Source organism: Chenopodium album, chromosome 5 (assembly GCF_948465745.1).
Source record: "Chenopodium album chromosome 5, dcCheAlbu1.1, whole genome shotgun sequence".
Lineage (NCBI taxonomy): Eukaryota > Viridiplantae > Streptophyta > Magnoliopsida > Caryophyllales > Amaranthaceae > Chenopodium > Chenopodium album.
Genome location: NC_137838.1, coordinates 47,792,872 through 47,807,972, shown reverse-complemented (window position 1 = coordinate 47,807,972; position 15,101 = coordinate 47,792,872). Strand labels below are relative to the sequence as shown.

General features: G+C 37.4%; 1 non-coding gene across 1 annotated transcript; it reads left to right on the top strand.

Moving 5' to 3' along the window:
• Nucleotides 1-2,620: 2,620 nt before the first annotated feature.
• LOC145633286 (small nucleolar RNA R71) lies at nucleotides 2,621-2,727 on the top strand. Its single transcript, XR_014112621.1, has one exon. It is a non-coding gene; the product is annotated as a small nucleolar RNA R71 (small nucleolar RNA).
• Nucleotides 2,728-15,101: the final 12,374 nt, after the last annotated feature.

Genomic DNA, 15,101 nt, shown 5'->3' with positions numbered 1-15,101 from the left:
CGCACACCACAACGACAACCACCAATTCACAGCTACACCAGCAGAGAATTCCAGCCACCACTCTTCACCATTTGCAAACAATCGAACCTCAATTAAGGTCCAATTTGATTGAAGCTATTCGCGGCCGCGCAGCCTTGTCAGAAGGCGCACAAATGGAGTCCAAATTCAGATTGTAGGCAGTAAGTTTGCGCGACCTCTGCGCAAAACAAACTCTCAAACCGAAATGCTTCACAAACTAAGGGTTAGGGAAACAAAAGGTCATAAGGCTTGTAATGTGGCTCATAATCAAGAAAGGGAATAGGCTCAAAGGGTTGGCAAGAGGAGCAAATGCAAAATAAAAGCAAAATATGTAACAAAACTAAAAAAAGATAAAGAAAAATGAGAAAAGGGTGCCCTTTTCCTCCCCTAGAGATGCTTGGTCATGATCTTGGGAGTTAGAGGACAACACAAGGATTAAGATATGCAAAGTCAAGGATCCTAAACGCCGCTCATCAAAATTGATGAAGGCTTGAACAATTTAAACCTCCCAAGGGATGGGAAGTAAGCAAATACTAACTAAAGAGCTTTATATCCACTATAGAGAGCAACACCATCTTACCACTATCCCGTGAACTAAGGGTTCAAACGTCCTCAATAGTTCTTAACCTTGCTACCTTAGCTTAAAATTTGTCTATCTCAACCACAAGCAATCTCAAACCGTGTAGGCCATCATCAATTAGGAAGAAAAACATTCTTTGGAACATTATCAAAGCAATCAATTCCAAATGCATGAGCGAATCCCAAAACAAATTCATTTCATATTTCCTTAGTCATGTTTGCCACAAAAAAAGGAAAACAAAACAAAAGAAAGAGGAAGAAATAAAAAAGGTTAACAAACGAGGTATAAAATCCAAATAAGTCCCAATCGTCAAACAATTGATCATTCGATAACAACATCAACGATCCCAGGTTCCATAGAACCAATGCAAACAACCTCAAACCATTCAACTTCTTCCTAAACTAATCCTAATCTAAGCACTCAAAGAAAAAGTAAAAGAGTAAAAATAAGAAAGGTCTCACCGGGAGGTTGGCTTAAAAGAATTAAGGAGCATAAAATAGAGTTCACCAAATGTCACTCCGCTCCAAACCTCCAAAAAGCAACCTATAAGGCAAGACAAGACACAAAATAAAACATTAAAAGAGAACAAAGAAATAAAACTAAAAGAAAAAGAAAGGAGGGGGAGAAAAAGGGTTAGAAATCCTCCGGGTTGTCTCCCGGGAAGCGCTTGTTTATGGTCTCTAGCTTGACCCTTCACCTCATTCAAGGTGGATTAAAGAACATCACCCTCATCAACTTGAGGATTGAATCATAGATGCCCCCAAGCTTGAGAACTATCACTCCTTGAGGTCTCACATCACTACAAGGAAAAGGAGGGGATGAATCAATAAGAGCCAAAGGTGGCTCATCTTTTCTCTTTCTCTTCTTCTTGTTGATTCTTCTTCTTTTTTCACTCTTCTTCTTTTTCCTTATAAATGGGCAATTAAGCTTGGAATCCTCAATATTAGGAAGGGCAACCTCACTTTCCTCAAGAGAGTCTTCAAACCAAGCGGGAACTTCAAGTAAGTCATCATACCTCATTGTCACCTTATTATCACATGGAAGTAAGCTCTCATTAGCCATCACACCATCGACCACATCAAATCTACATACGCTCACCGCCATAAGGCTCTTCAAAACAACATTCTCAACTAGCCTATAAGGAAAGGGAACCGGGCCTTCAAACTTGTTTGGTTCACTAAAATCAAATGGCTCCTCATTTTGTTCTTGAACCTTCTTCTCAACCACATCATCTACAACCTTGTCGTCCTTGCAAGTTTCGGGTTGATAAGTATGTGAAGGGTTAGTAGATGATTGTAAGGGGAGTTTTGTGGTTAAATGGAGAGAAGAAATTTTGGCTAGTTGGGAATCAACAACTTCATTGTGAGATTTGATCTCTTGGAATTGTTGAGTGATAATTTGATGTTGTTGAAGAATTTGGGTTTGTGTGTGGTCGGGTGGGGATTTTTCTTCATACGCTTGAGGACATAGGTCATGATTTTGATCTTGAGAGTTCTCTACTTGGTTGGAAAGGTAGGAAAAGTTTTGGGTTGGTGGATTGAAGAGAGATTCATCTTGGGGGTAGGAGTTTTCTTGCCTTGGAGGTTGTTGAAGTTGTTGGGATTGAGCTTGGGTTACAAACTCTTTTTCCCTCAAAGTCAAAACTTCACCATGCTTGAGATTGAACTCTCTACAATAGGATGCATCATGATCCGTCCCACCACAACGAGAACATGAGAAATCAATGATTTGTGAAAGTTTTGAACACAAACCAACACTCGAGTTCAACTTGGGAAGACCTTCATTCAAGAGTCAACTATGTGCTTAAGTTGGCCGACTTTCTCCAACTTATAAAGATCTCCTTGCTTCCATTGGGATCTTCTTTGGACTCCCCAAGAATAGCTAGTAGCCACTTCTTCAATTGTAGCTTCAACTTGGCTTTGAGGGATCTTAATCAATTGGCCACCGGCACCCGCATCTAGATTGGTCCTTGACATTGGCTCCAAGCCATCATAGAAGAATCTCATGAGCAAATTATGATTGAATTCATGATGAGGACATACTCTAATAAAATCCTTAAACCTTTCTCATGCTTCCCCAAGAGTTTCATCCGGTTCTTGTTCAAAGGAAGCTATCTTCCTCCTCATTTTTGCAGTTTGCTCATCGGAAATAAACCTCTTAAGAAAGGCCTTCGCAACTTCCTTCCATGTGGTGAGAGAGTTGGGCTTCAAAAGATTGAGCCATTTCTTTGCTCTTTCGGTGAGAGATTGCTAAAAGAGATGCATACGAATGTAGTCTTGGCTCACTTCATTTGTTTACATCATTGCACACAACTCAAGGAATCGGTCCAAATGCTCAATGGGGTCTTCACTTACGCCTTCGGAAAATTGCTAAATTTGCACTATCCTATCATATTATGGATGGATTGTGAAATTAGTCTTGGTGGTCGGGAGAAGTATACCACTCGTGAGCTCATCATAGATTTCCGAATTTCCAAACTCCCTAAAAAGAAGGTCATCCTCTTGTCTTGCCTTATCTCTCTTTGAATACAACAAAGCTAAGCACACGATTAGCAATGAAAAGTAGGATTAAGCAAGAAAAATAAAAGAAAGGAAATCAAATAAAATGACTCTAACAATAGCAAAAATAAATGTTAAACAAGCCGCTTCCTCGGCAACGGCGCCAAAATTTGATCACGGGTTGAATAGGTCGTTAAACTACTACCCTAATCAAATTAATCATTTATATACCTAAACTACTCTAATACAAGTATAGGGGCAAGTAAAGGGTCGAAACACTAAGGAAGCTCACTCATTCAACATCAATTTTCACTAATGCAAGAGTAAAAAGGGGAATGTTTTTGTTGGTTTTTGAATAAAGAGCACTAAAACTACAAATAAGCAAAGATTATGATGATTAAAATCAAGAGAGAACGACGCTAGGGATACGGGGGTGTCAAACATGATTAGAAAGAGGGGAACAATAATGGTTATCATGATGAACATGCTAAAGAACACAAGATTCTACCTAAACAATTCATTCTCATGCAATAGTCTAAGCAAATCAATGAAAAAGGTCTATACTAATGATCCGTGCCATTTATGGCACCTTTAGGCTATGTTTTATTTTTATTTCTATGCTCCTTTGTAGTCGTTTATGTCGTGTCTTTAGAGAATAATGCTCGATTTGCGTGTTTTTGTGTTAGTTTAGAGAAATGCATGCTTTTAATGACTTTCTTATCATTTTATTCATTTCTCGGCTATTTCTCTTGCTTCTCCGTTTCTTTGTCTTGTTTTGTAGGTACGTCGCGGGCTATATGCATGGGAATTGAAAATAGCACCCACTAGGATCAATATGCACTTTTCGGAATTGAATTTGAATTTGAAACAAAGGAAAACGAAGGATTGCAAAGTATCAAATAGGACCTTTGTTCATTGTTTTAGTCATATCTCAAGTTCTACAAATATAATTAGGGTGATTCAAGTTGGGTTGGAAACTAGACTTGAAGATCTTTCCAATGATAGGTCGCACGCTTTCATACGATTCTTAGATCAGAAGTTAAAGCCTTCTGAAGTTGGCCCTGGAAAACTGCCGCGGGCGAGGGCTACAGTCCCCGCGAGCGCGGGGTTGCTGCAGCTCCAAAACTGCCGTATTTGGGCAGTAAGCACCCGCGGTTGTCCCGAGGGCTCCCCGAGGGCGCGGGCTTGGGCCGCGGGGTGTCCGTTCCCCTCCGCGGGCGCGGGTTTCTGGGTCTTTTACGATTGTAAGCTTCTTTTCTCCTTTTGTTTATATAATTTTTGGTTTCCTTTATTATTCATTCATGTAATTCTTTAGTTTTAGAATAGTTTTCTCTCTCTTAGGTTGAGAGATTCTCTCTCTAGATTAGGCTAGATTAGGAGTAGTTTTAGAGAGAGAAAGTGAGGAATTTCAATGGTGATTGAGAGATTGAAGATGAAAGTGTGACAATTGTGTTCAAGATCTTCTCTATTATCAATGAGCATTCTTAACTCTATCTCACCTTATTTCTTTGTTTAATTTCATGTTTGTTTGGTTTAATTTTGATGTTTGATGCTTGATTAGTGTAATTGTTCTTGGTATTTTTTTGATTCTTGATTTCCATAGTTATTAGTTGATAGATAATGATTCTTGAATAGTTGTTTGGCTAGGAATTGGGTGAAACTTGTATGATTGATTAATTGTGATTAATTTGGGGATTGTGTTGATTGATTGTTGAGATTAAAGTGATTAGTGAAGGTTTGCATGTGTGTAATTCAATTTGGCCTTAAGAATTATGCTAGATTGCATTGTAATTGCTAATGACATGAACAATTGATTTAGGAATTGCAATTATCAATTGGTTTTGATTGTGATTCTATTAGTTTGTTATTCATAGTGAACCCTAGCTTAACAATTAGGAGATAACTCTTTGATTCCTATTGATTGCTCTTATCATTAGTCCTCACAACCTTTGATTGGCATGCTCTTCCCATGTTGTTGCAATTGACATGATTACTTGTTGATCCCCGTTCCTAGTGTTTTATTTCCTTGGTTACTTGTTTTGTTAGTTGTTAGTATTCTTTCTTACCTTCGTCTTCGACCTAGCTTAGGCGCATAATTGAAAGTGCTTGAACATTACCGTTCCTTTGGGTTCAACCCTTGACTTGCCTCTATACTCGTATTAGGGTTTGTTAAGTGTTTATAAATTTAGTTTGACCGAGGGAAGATTAGATGACGACCTAGTTTTCCCCTTGTCAAAATGGCGCCGTTGCCGGGGAACGGTGTCTATGTTTGAGTGTTTTTGATTGCTTGAGTCTAGGTCTTTGTGTATAATTTTCTTTTACTTGATTTTTTTTGTTTGTTTTGTATAAAATGGAAAATAACTCATTTCCTCAATTAGAGGATGAACCATTTTGGGTGTACTTTAATAGACTAGAGAACTTCATTAGTTACCATGGTTGTCATATTTGGGAGGCTTGCGAGATTTGTTATCATAATTTGATTGAGCAAACTAGAGACATTGTTGAAAGCATGTTTAATGGTGGATTTCGGGCATTGTCAATCGATGATGCTTGGGACTTTTATGTATGGTTTGCTAGAGATAGTTGTGATCGTGGTCATGGTTATTCAAATGCTTCCATTGATGATTGTTATGGTCCATGTTCCATGAATGATGAACCTTGTATGCCTACTTGTGCCCCCATTCCCCAATTTGATGATGCCACTCATATCTCTAATGTTGATCCTTGCATGCTTGCACATAATTCTTTCCCCAATGATGCTCCTCAATGCTCTTCATCTTTCCAATCTTTAGATCCTACCTTTGAGTCTTCTTATAATCAAATTGGTGGTTCTTTGAGAAAATTGGAGATGAATTCTAATTTGGAACCAAATGAGATGAGATATTTGGAGATTGTGAGAAGCCAAATGGAAATGTTGAAAAAGTTGGAAGAGAGTAATGAGGGTGTTTTTAGGAAGAATGAGGAGATGAAGAGTCAATTGTCATCAATATTGAATGTAAATGAAGTTTCTACCACATTGGTAGGTATGGAAGACGATGATGATGATGATTGTTTTGAGAGCTCCAAAGTATGTGAGGAGGATGTTAGAGAGCCCATGAGTGAGGAAAAGGGTGTAGAGATGGATGTTCCTAAAGAGTGTTTGCATTTTAAACCTCCTTCCAAATTTGAATTTCGTTCCATTGAGCCTTTAGATGGAGTTGAAGAGAAACTAAAAATGTTGGCTTCTCTTAATTTTGAGGAAATGGTAATTCAAGTTATGAAGGATGGGACATTGCAATTTTTGAAGCGTGAAGAAGTTGTGAGGAAAGAGAGTAAGGACAAAGAGGATGAAGTAGTCTCCATGGCAGATTGGATGTTTGAGGGTGATGAGGACCAAGAGGTTTTGAGTGTTGAAAAACCAATTGGTGAGTCAATTCTCCCACCCACCTCTCTTGATTGTGATTTCATTCCTCCATTCCTTAATTTTGAAAACCAACCTTCTTCCACCCCATCTCCTTTAATTAATAACCATGGTTTCTTTGAGGGTGAGGCCTTGAGCTTAGAAGATTTTGATGAAGAAAAGGTCCCTTATGATAAGGTTGAGGAGGTAGAGCTTACTTTTGATGATTATGAAGATGAGAGTGAAGGGTTTGGTGAGGTTGAGTCTCCAACTCCTATCTCAAATCTTAAACCATTGCTTTCTTCTTTCACCTTTGATGATCATTTCTCTTCTACATTTTCCACCATTGAGAATGGTGAGGCCTTTTTAGAGGGAGATTGTACTTCTCATGTTTATTTTGAGCTACCTCCCAAGTTTGACCCTCAACCCTTTGATGAGCTTCCTTTGAACCTTGATGATGATTTGAAGCTTTTGAGAGCTCATTTAGGGTGTGAAGTTTTTGAGGAGGGTGTGATTGAGAATAAGCTAAATTTGAATAGTGACGAGTTGGAGAAGAGCCCTTTGGATGTGAGTTCATTGGATGAGAGAGTTTGTGTTTCAATAGATAGTGGTGTAAGTGAACATCTAATTCCTATTTCTTTACCTTGCACCTCATTTTCAAGAAAGCTTGATCTTATTCCCTCCTATCCCATGTCATTACCTTCTTTTCTCATATCCCCTCCTCATGAAAATCCTTTAGTCCTCCAAGTGCCTCATTTGATGACTTTTGAGGAAGATGGTGGGATTTCCAACCAAAAATATTTTGTTGAGAAGAGTATGCCTTCTTTTTTTTCTTTTATTTCTCTTCCTTTTTCTTATATTCTTGTTTTTCCCTTCTCTCTTTCTTCTTCTTGGCATACTTCTTCTCAACTCCATAGGTGTGCACTAATCTTGTTGCATACCTTTATTTTGTCATGTGCATACTTACTTTCCTATGAAATGTGTAGTAGTGCATTTGACAAGCTCTTGCGCGCGTTGAATTATTATTTTCTAGAGCGGTCAAGCTTGGACCTTAAGCAAGCCTTTCTCGGGAAGTAACCCGTGTTTTATTCCTTTCATTTTCTTTTCTTTTTAGAATAGATTTTATCTCATGGAAATGTTTGTGTTCCTTTTTCTAGGTACATGACTTGATATACTTTGGTGCTTCTATTTGGATCAAGAATCAAGGAAGATTAGCACCACATTTGCTAGCATATAGAAGGCAAGATTCAATAATAGAGGTTGTTAGCTTTGAAAGGTTAAAATTGGGTCATTTGCGGGTATTTACACCCACCTAATATCCGGTAATATCCTTCCTTGCTCTTTCTCTAGTGGATGATGACTTGTTGGACATATGTTGGTTTGTTGGATTGATCTCCTTGTTTCCCCCTCCCATGGTTTCTATGCCTTATGATTGAGCATGTTGTCTCATTCAAGCTTGGGGGAGGGTATTCTATCATGTTTGATGGGATGTTGATTCGTATATGCTATGCACCTTTGTATATGCTTTTCCATGTTCTATTATTTTGAAAAACTCCAAAAAGATTTTTGTTTTTATCAAGGCATATTTGCAATGTGTTTTGTTTTGTTCTTGCTTTGGACATAGTAACATTTGGACTTGTAAACTTGAATGCTTTTATTCCTAAATGGTAGTGGTGTGCACGGTTTGAGATACGTTTGGTTGATTCTAGGATAAAGCATGCTAAGGTAGTTGTCTAGAACTAGGGGGATCATGAAGTCGGATTCTACTTGTTTGTGGCATGTTTGGTAGTTGCTCCCTATCTTCGATTTGACAACCTTAGTGAGTTTTTTGCTACAACCATGTGAGATTTATATTTGTTCGAGCTTTCAATATTTTCTTGCATGAGTGGCGTGGATCCTTGACTTTCGCAAACCTAATCTTGAATCTTAACGTATGATTCCTAAGACCGAGACCGAACCATCTAGGGAGGACAAAGGCATCTTTTCGGGGTGGTACTTTTTCTTTTCTAGGATAGTTTTCATTTTCTTCGGTTTTTGGGTTTACATTTGCCTACTTGCTAACCCTTTGAGCCTTTTTCCCTTCTTTTCAAGCCACATTTCTAGATCTTGAGCCTTTTGTTTCATTTTCGTTTCCATTCTTGGTTTTTGTGAAGCAATTGTTCATTATTGTTGGAGTTTGTGGTGGAGGAGTTTGGATATTTGGTTCTCTTGAAAGCAAGTTTGTGTTGTGTATATTTTGTGAATAATGGCAAGTGAATAAATGAAAAAGCCGTCTAAAGTAAAAAAAGGCAAGGACAAAGCAAATGCAAATTTGAAAAAGCCATCCATAGTTAAAAGAGGTGAGGACAAAGCACTAATAAAGAATTTTGAAAAAAAAAAGTGAAAAATGCAAAAATATTTTTATGTGAGTTTTCTTCCTTTTTGAGCATTGAGGACAATGCTCCATTTAAGCTTGGGGGGAAGCGTTCTCACGCTTTTTGTGTATATGTTTGTGATCTTAGCTTTGAATAAGCTTGGGGGTGTTGGTATTTTTGTTTGGTGATTACTTGGTTATGGTGTAAAGAATTGTGCAATCTTTGCTTCACAATTTAGGTTAACAACCAAATTTTAAATTTAGCCTACCTTAACCCTTTTTGCCTTACGTTACAACCTTTGGGAAGACCTTTTGACCTAGGGGTTGAGTTATTCATCGGTGGAGGGAATCATGGGTTATAGCCTAAGGAAAGGGGATGCGAATTCAAGATGTCGAGTAAGCCAAAAATTTGATCTTTTTCCGGTTCCTTCGCGGAATCTATGAGATGCTCACTATGGGGAGATATGAGATTAGTAGGGGGAACGCGGTAAGACCATTTGGGATGAAAGTGGAGTGTGATATCTAGTTCCTATGCTTAGCATTTTTATGTTTCAATCAACCTTGGTATCTTATAGCGTGCACTCCCTTACTTGTTTAGAAAGATTTGAATTCATTGTGCTTGTACATTTACAAAAGTCCTTTCATGAACATTTGTTTGCTTTTCTTGTATTTTGTTTTCTTTTTCTTGCTTTGCCTTGTTTGTATTATTATGAGAGTTATGGGTAAACTCTTAGGATACCCTTACGAGAGCATCACTCGTCCTCTAGGGCAATCTAGGGGTTTAAATGGCTTGTCTTTAGTTGCTAAAATTGACCGTGATTCCTACGAAAGTGAGTTAGTGTATATTCCCATCTTCTCTAGTTTTCTCGTTTCTTTCTTTGCTTGAATAATGTCATCATTTTCCCCTTGGGTTGGATTTTGTTTTGCTCGAGGACGAGCAAAAGTTTTGCTTGGGGGAATTTGATCCGTGCCATTTATGGCACCTTTAGGCTATGTTTTCTTTTTATTTCTATGCTCCTTTGTAATCGTTTATGTCGTGTCTTTAGAGAATAATGCTCGATTCGCGTGTTTTTGTGTTAGTTTAGAGAAATGCATGCTTTTAATGGCTTTCTTATCATTTTATTCATTTCCCGGCTATTTCTCTTGCTTCTCCGTTTGTTTGTCTTGTTTTGTAGGTACGTCGCGGGCTATATGCATGGGAATTGAAAATAGCACCCAATAGGATCAATATGCACTTTTCGGAATTGAATTTGAGTTTGAAACAAAGGAAAACGAAGGATTGCAAAGTATCAAATAGGACCTTTGTTGATTGTTTTAGTCATATCTCAAGTTCTACAGATCTAATTAGGGTGATTCAAGTTGGGTTGGAAACTAGACTTGAAGAGCTTTCCAATCATAGGTCGCACGCCTTCATACGATTCTTAGATCGGAAGTTACAGCCTTCTGAAGTTGGCCCTGGAAAACTGCTGCGGGCGCGGGCTACAGTACCCGCGGGCGCGGGGTTGCTGCAGCTCCAAAACTGCCGTATTTGGGCAGTAAGCACCCGCGGTTGTCCTGAGGGATCCCCGAGGGCGTGGGCCTTGGCCCCGCGGGCGCGGGCTTGGGCCGCGGGCGCGGCTATCGGGGTGTCCGTTCCCCTCCGCGGGCGCGGGTTTCTGGGTCTTTTACGATTTTAAGCTTCTTTTCTCCTTTAGTTTATATAGTTTTTGGTTTCCTTTATTATTCATTCATGTAATTCTTTAGTTTTAGAATAGTTTTCTCTCTCTTAGGTTGAGAGCTTCTCTCTCTAGATTAGGCTAGATTAGGAGTAGTTTTAGAGAGAGAAAGTGAGGAATTTCAATGGTGATTGAGAGATTGAAGATGAAAGTGTGACAATTGTGTTCAAGATCTTCTCTATTATCAATGAGCATTCTTAACTATATCTCACCTTATTTCTTTGTTTAATTTCATGTTTGTTTGGTTTAATTTTGATGTTTGATGCTTGATTAGTGTAATTGTTCTTGGTATTTTGTTGATTCTTGATTTCCATAGTTGTTAGTTGATAGATGATGATTCTTGAATAGTTGTTTGGCTAGGAATTGGGTGAAACTTGTATGATTGATTAATTGTGATTAATTTGGGGATTGCGTTGATTGATTGTTGAGATTTAAGTGATTAGTGAAGGTTTGCATGTGTGTAATTCAATTTGGCCTTGAGAATAATGCTAGATTGCATTGTAATTGCTAATGACATGAACAATTGAAATAGGAATTGCAATTATCAATTGGCTTTGATTGTGATTCTCTTAGTTTGTTATTCATATTGAACCCTAGCTTAACAATTAGGAGATAACTCTTTGATTCCTCTTGATTGCTCTTATCATTAGTCCTCACAACCTTTGATTGGCATGCTCTTCCTATGTTGTTGCAATTGACATGATTACTTGTTGAGCCCCGTTCCTAGTGTTTTATTTCCTTGGTTACTTGTTTTGTTAATTGTTAGTATTCTTTCTTACCTTCGTCTTCGACCTAGCTTAGGCGCATAATTGAAAGTGCTTGAACATTACCGTTCCTTTGGGTTCGACCCTTGACTTGCTTCTATACTCGTATTAGGGTTTGTTAAGTGTTTATAAATTTAGTTTGACCGAGGGAAGATTAGATAACGACCTAGTTTTCCCCTCGTAAACTAAATACGGATCATTCTCATGCATCCTATTAGTTACAATCAAATCAAGAGAATAAGGAAACACAATCCATAAAAACTCCACTTTAATAACTCATTCTCATGCAATCATTAAAATAGAGATGATCTTAATCTAGTTCAAATCACTTTCATGCATTTAAACTAGAAAACATCAAATACAGTGCAACAATAATCTCAAGCTATCAAAAATCATGTCTTTCATCAATTTATGGCATGAGTTCAATCCAACTATCATCATTCATCCAATATCAACTCATATTTCCCCCCCTTCCCTTAGATAAAAGATTAAGCTAGAGAAAGGTGATTAAACATAATATCAAAACTAGAAACAAACTCAAGAAACTCAAAACAAAACATGACTTAAAACAATGAAATCAATAACAACTAGATGAACTAATAAGATTAACAAAATAAGCAACAATAAAGCAAATAAATAAAGCTAAAGGAAAGGATTAGAGATTACTAAAGAGAGGATTAATGAAAGATGAAAACTTGAAGGAATTGCTTGATTGAAGATTAAACTTGACCAAAAGTTGAATACTTGGAAGAAAATTAAGCAATAATCTACTTTCTCTCTCTAAAAATTATCTAATCTAACCCTAACAGAGAGAAGCTCTCCTAAACTAATTAACAAAATAGCATAAAAATCTCCTCCCCATAATTACCCAAAAAATGGGTATTTATACAAAGCTAGGAAAATAGACTAAAAATAAAAGAAAGGGAAATAAAATAAGTAAACTAAAAAGAATAAAAATAAAATAAACAAAATAAAACTAAAGAAATAAAAATAAAAGGAAAAAGAAATTAAAATAATAAAATAATCAATCCTCACCAAACCATAAGACCACCAATCTCTTCTTCTTCGATTTTTAAGCTGCTTCAAAGGGGAATAATCCCCTGCTTCACTCACCATCAAACTCCATCATCAAACATCGTCATCAAATCCCCACCATTCATCATCATCAAATCCCCACCATTCATCATCATCAACTATAATCGAGCATCATATCGTGGCCATCTGATTTTCATTAAAATCACATGAGAAGCTCGTGATTGAACCAACATTTGCGCGCCCGAGAAGACGTCGCGCAAAGGTCGCGCAAACTTACTGCCTACAATCCGAATTTGGACTCCATTTGTGCGCCTTCTGACAGGGCTGCGTGGCCGCGAATAGCTTCAATCAAATTAGACCTTAATTGAGGTTCGATTGTTTGCAAATGGTGAAGAGTGGTGGCCGGAATTCGCTGCTGGTGTAGCTGTGAATTGGTGGTTGTCGTTGTGGTGTTCGTGAGGTGATGAGTGGCAGAAGTTGGAGGTTGGTGGTGGCTACTCTGTTGACGGTGGTGCAGGTGGGGATTGATTGTTTTATTATTTTAATTTCTTTTTCCTTTTATTTTTCTTTCTTTAGTTTTTTATTTTTTTTATTTTTATTTATTTTTATTTTATTTTCATTCTTTTTAGTTTACTTATTTTATTTCCTTTTCTTTTATTTTTAGTCTCTTTTCCTAGCTTTGTATAAATACCCATTTTTTGGGTAATTATGGGGAGGAGATTTTTATGCTATTTTGTTAATTAGTTTAGGAGAGCTTCTCTCTGTTAGGGTTAGATTAGATAATTTTTAGAGAGAGAAAGTAGATTATTGCTTAATTTTCTTCCAAGTATTCAACTTTTGGTCAAGTTTAATCTTCAATCAAGCAATTCCTTCAAGTTTTCTTCTTTCATTAATCCTCTCTTTAGTAATCTCTAATCCTTTCCTTTAGCTTTATTTATTTGCTTTATTGTTGCTTATTTTGTTAATCTTATTAGTTCATCTAGTTGTTATTGTTTTCATTGTTTTTAGTCATGTTTTGTTTTGAGTGTCTTGAGTTTGTTTCTAGTTTTGATATTATGTTTAATCACCTTTCTCTAGCTTAATATTTTAGCTAGGGGAAGGGGGTGGAAAATATGAGTTGATATTGGATGAATGATGATAGTTGGATTGAACTCATGCCATAAATTGATGAAAGGCATGATTTTTGATAGCTTGAGATTATTGTTGCACTGTATTTGATGTTTTCTAGTTTAAATGCATGAAAGTGATTTGAACTAGATTAAGATCATCTCTATTTTAATGATTGCATGAGAATGAGTTATTAAAGTGGAGTTTTTATGGATTGTGTTTCCTTATTCTCTTGATTTGATTGTAACTAATAGGATGCATGAGAATGATCCTTATTAGTATATACCTTTTTCATTGATTTGCTTAGACTATTGCATGAGAATGAATTGTTTAGGTAGAATATTGTGTTCTTTGGCATGTTCATCATGATAACCATTATTGTTCCCCTCTTTCTAATCATGTTTGACAACCCCGTATCCCTAGCGTCGTTCTCTCTTGATTTTAATCATCATTATCTTTGCTTATTTGTAGTTTTAGTGCTCTTTATTCAAAAACCAACAAAAACATTCCCCTTTTTACTCTTGCATTAGGGAAAATTGATGTTGAATGAGTGAGCTTCCTTAGTGTTTTGACCCTTTACTTGCCCCTATACTTGTATTAGGGTAGTTTAGGTATATAAATGATTAATTTGATTAGGGTAGTAGTTTATTGACCTATTCAACCCGTGATCACTGCCTCGAGCTTGCGTGCAGCCATGTGCATAACTGCTGCTCGCTGCCAGCAAGCGTGGCGCGCCAGCCAGCAACAAGCAGCAGCATGGTGCGGCAGCAACATCATGATGTGCGCGCACCGTGCGTGTTTTTGTGCTACGCATGGCTAATCGTGGTTGGTGCGAGCTTGATCCGGGTGTGTGCGTTGCTTGGTGCGGATTAGGTGTGTGTGTGTGTGTGTGTGTAGGGTGTGCTACGTGCTTGTAGCACGATGCGCACTGCAGCAAGCTTGCGTGGAATTCGTGGCTTATGACGCAAGCACGCCCCGTAGAAGAGTCGACGCGTATGCAATATTCTAGGCTATGGGTGTGACCCTTGGCATGAGTCATAGCTATGTGCATAACCCCTCACTTAACACTTTTTCCTCGTTTTAAGGCTACGTTAATTTTGCAATTTTATTAATTTTAAATAATTATTTTGAATTTAATTAATTTTAATAAAATTTTGAGGCTAGGCCTCGATTTTGAGCGGCATTGGCAAAATTTAATTTTGGCAAATTTTGGGTTTATCGGCTTAATTAATTATGGTCATGTCTTGAAGACGGAGGTTCTTGGAAGACGAAGCCATGAAGTTGCAAAAGCCGTCCCTTGAGGACTTGAAGACTCAAGGGGTCATGCTAGTTGCCAAATGCATCTTTATTAATGTTTTCAATATATATATTTATGAGTATTTATATATGAATTATATGTTAGATGCATGTTTAGGATTTCAAATGTTGTGATAATTAATTAAGTTCACTTAAATCTACCAACATAGAAACCCTAGGTCACTAAAATATTGAGTGAAATTGCCATTCCAAAACAACATTTATCGACCTATTGAGAGTAGTGATGGGCTACTCCAAAGCAAGGCATCACTATTACTCCCTAGAATACGTAAGGCATACTGGGTATGCAAGTTGGTTTTGGTTATACTCAACGATTATGGGTGATGGAGTCCTAA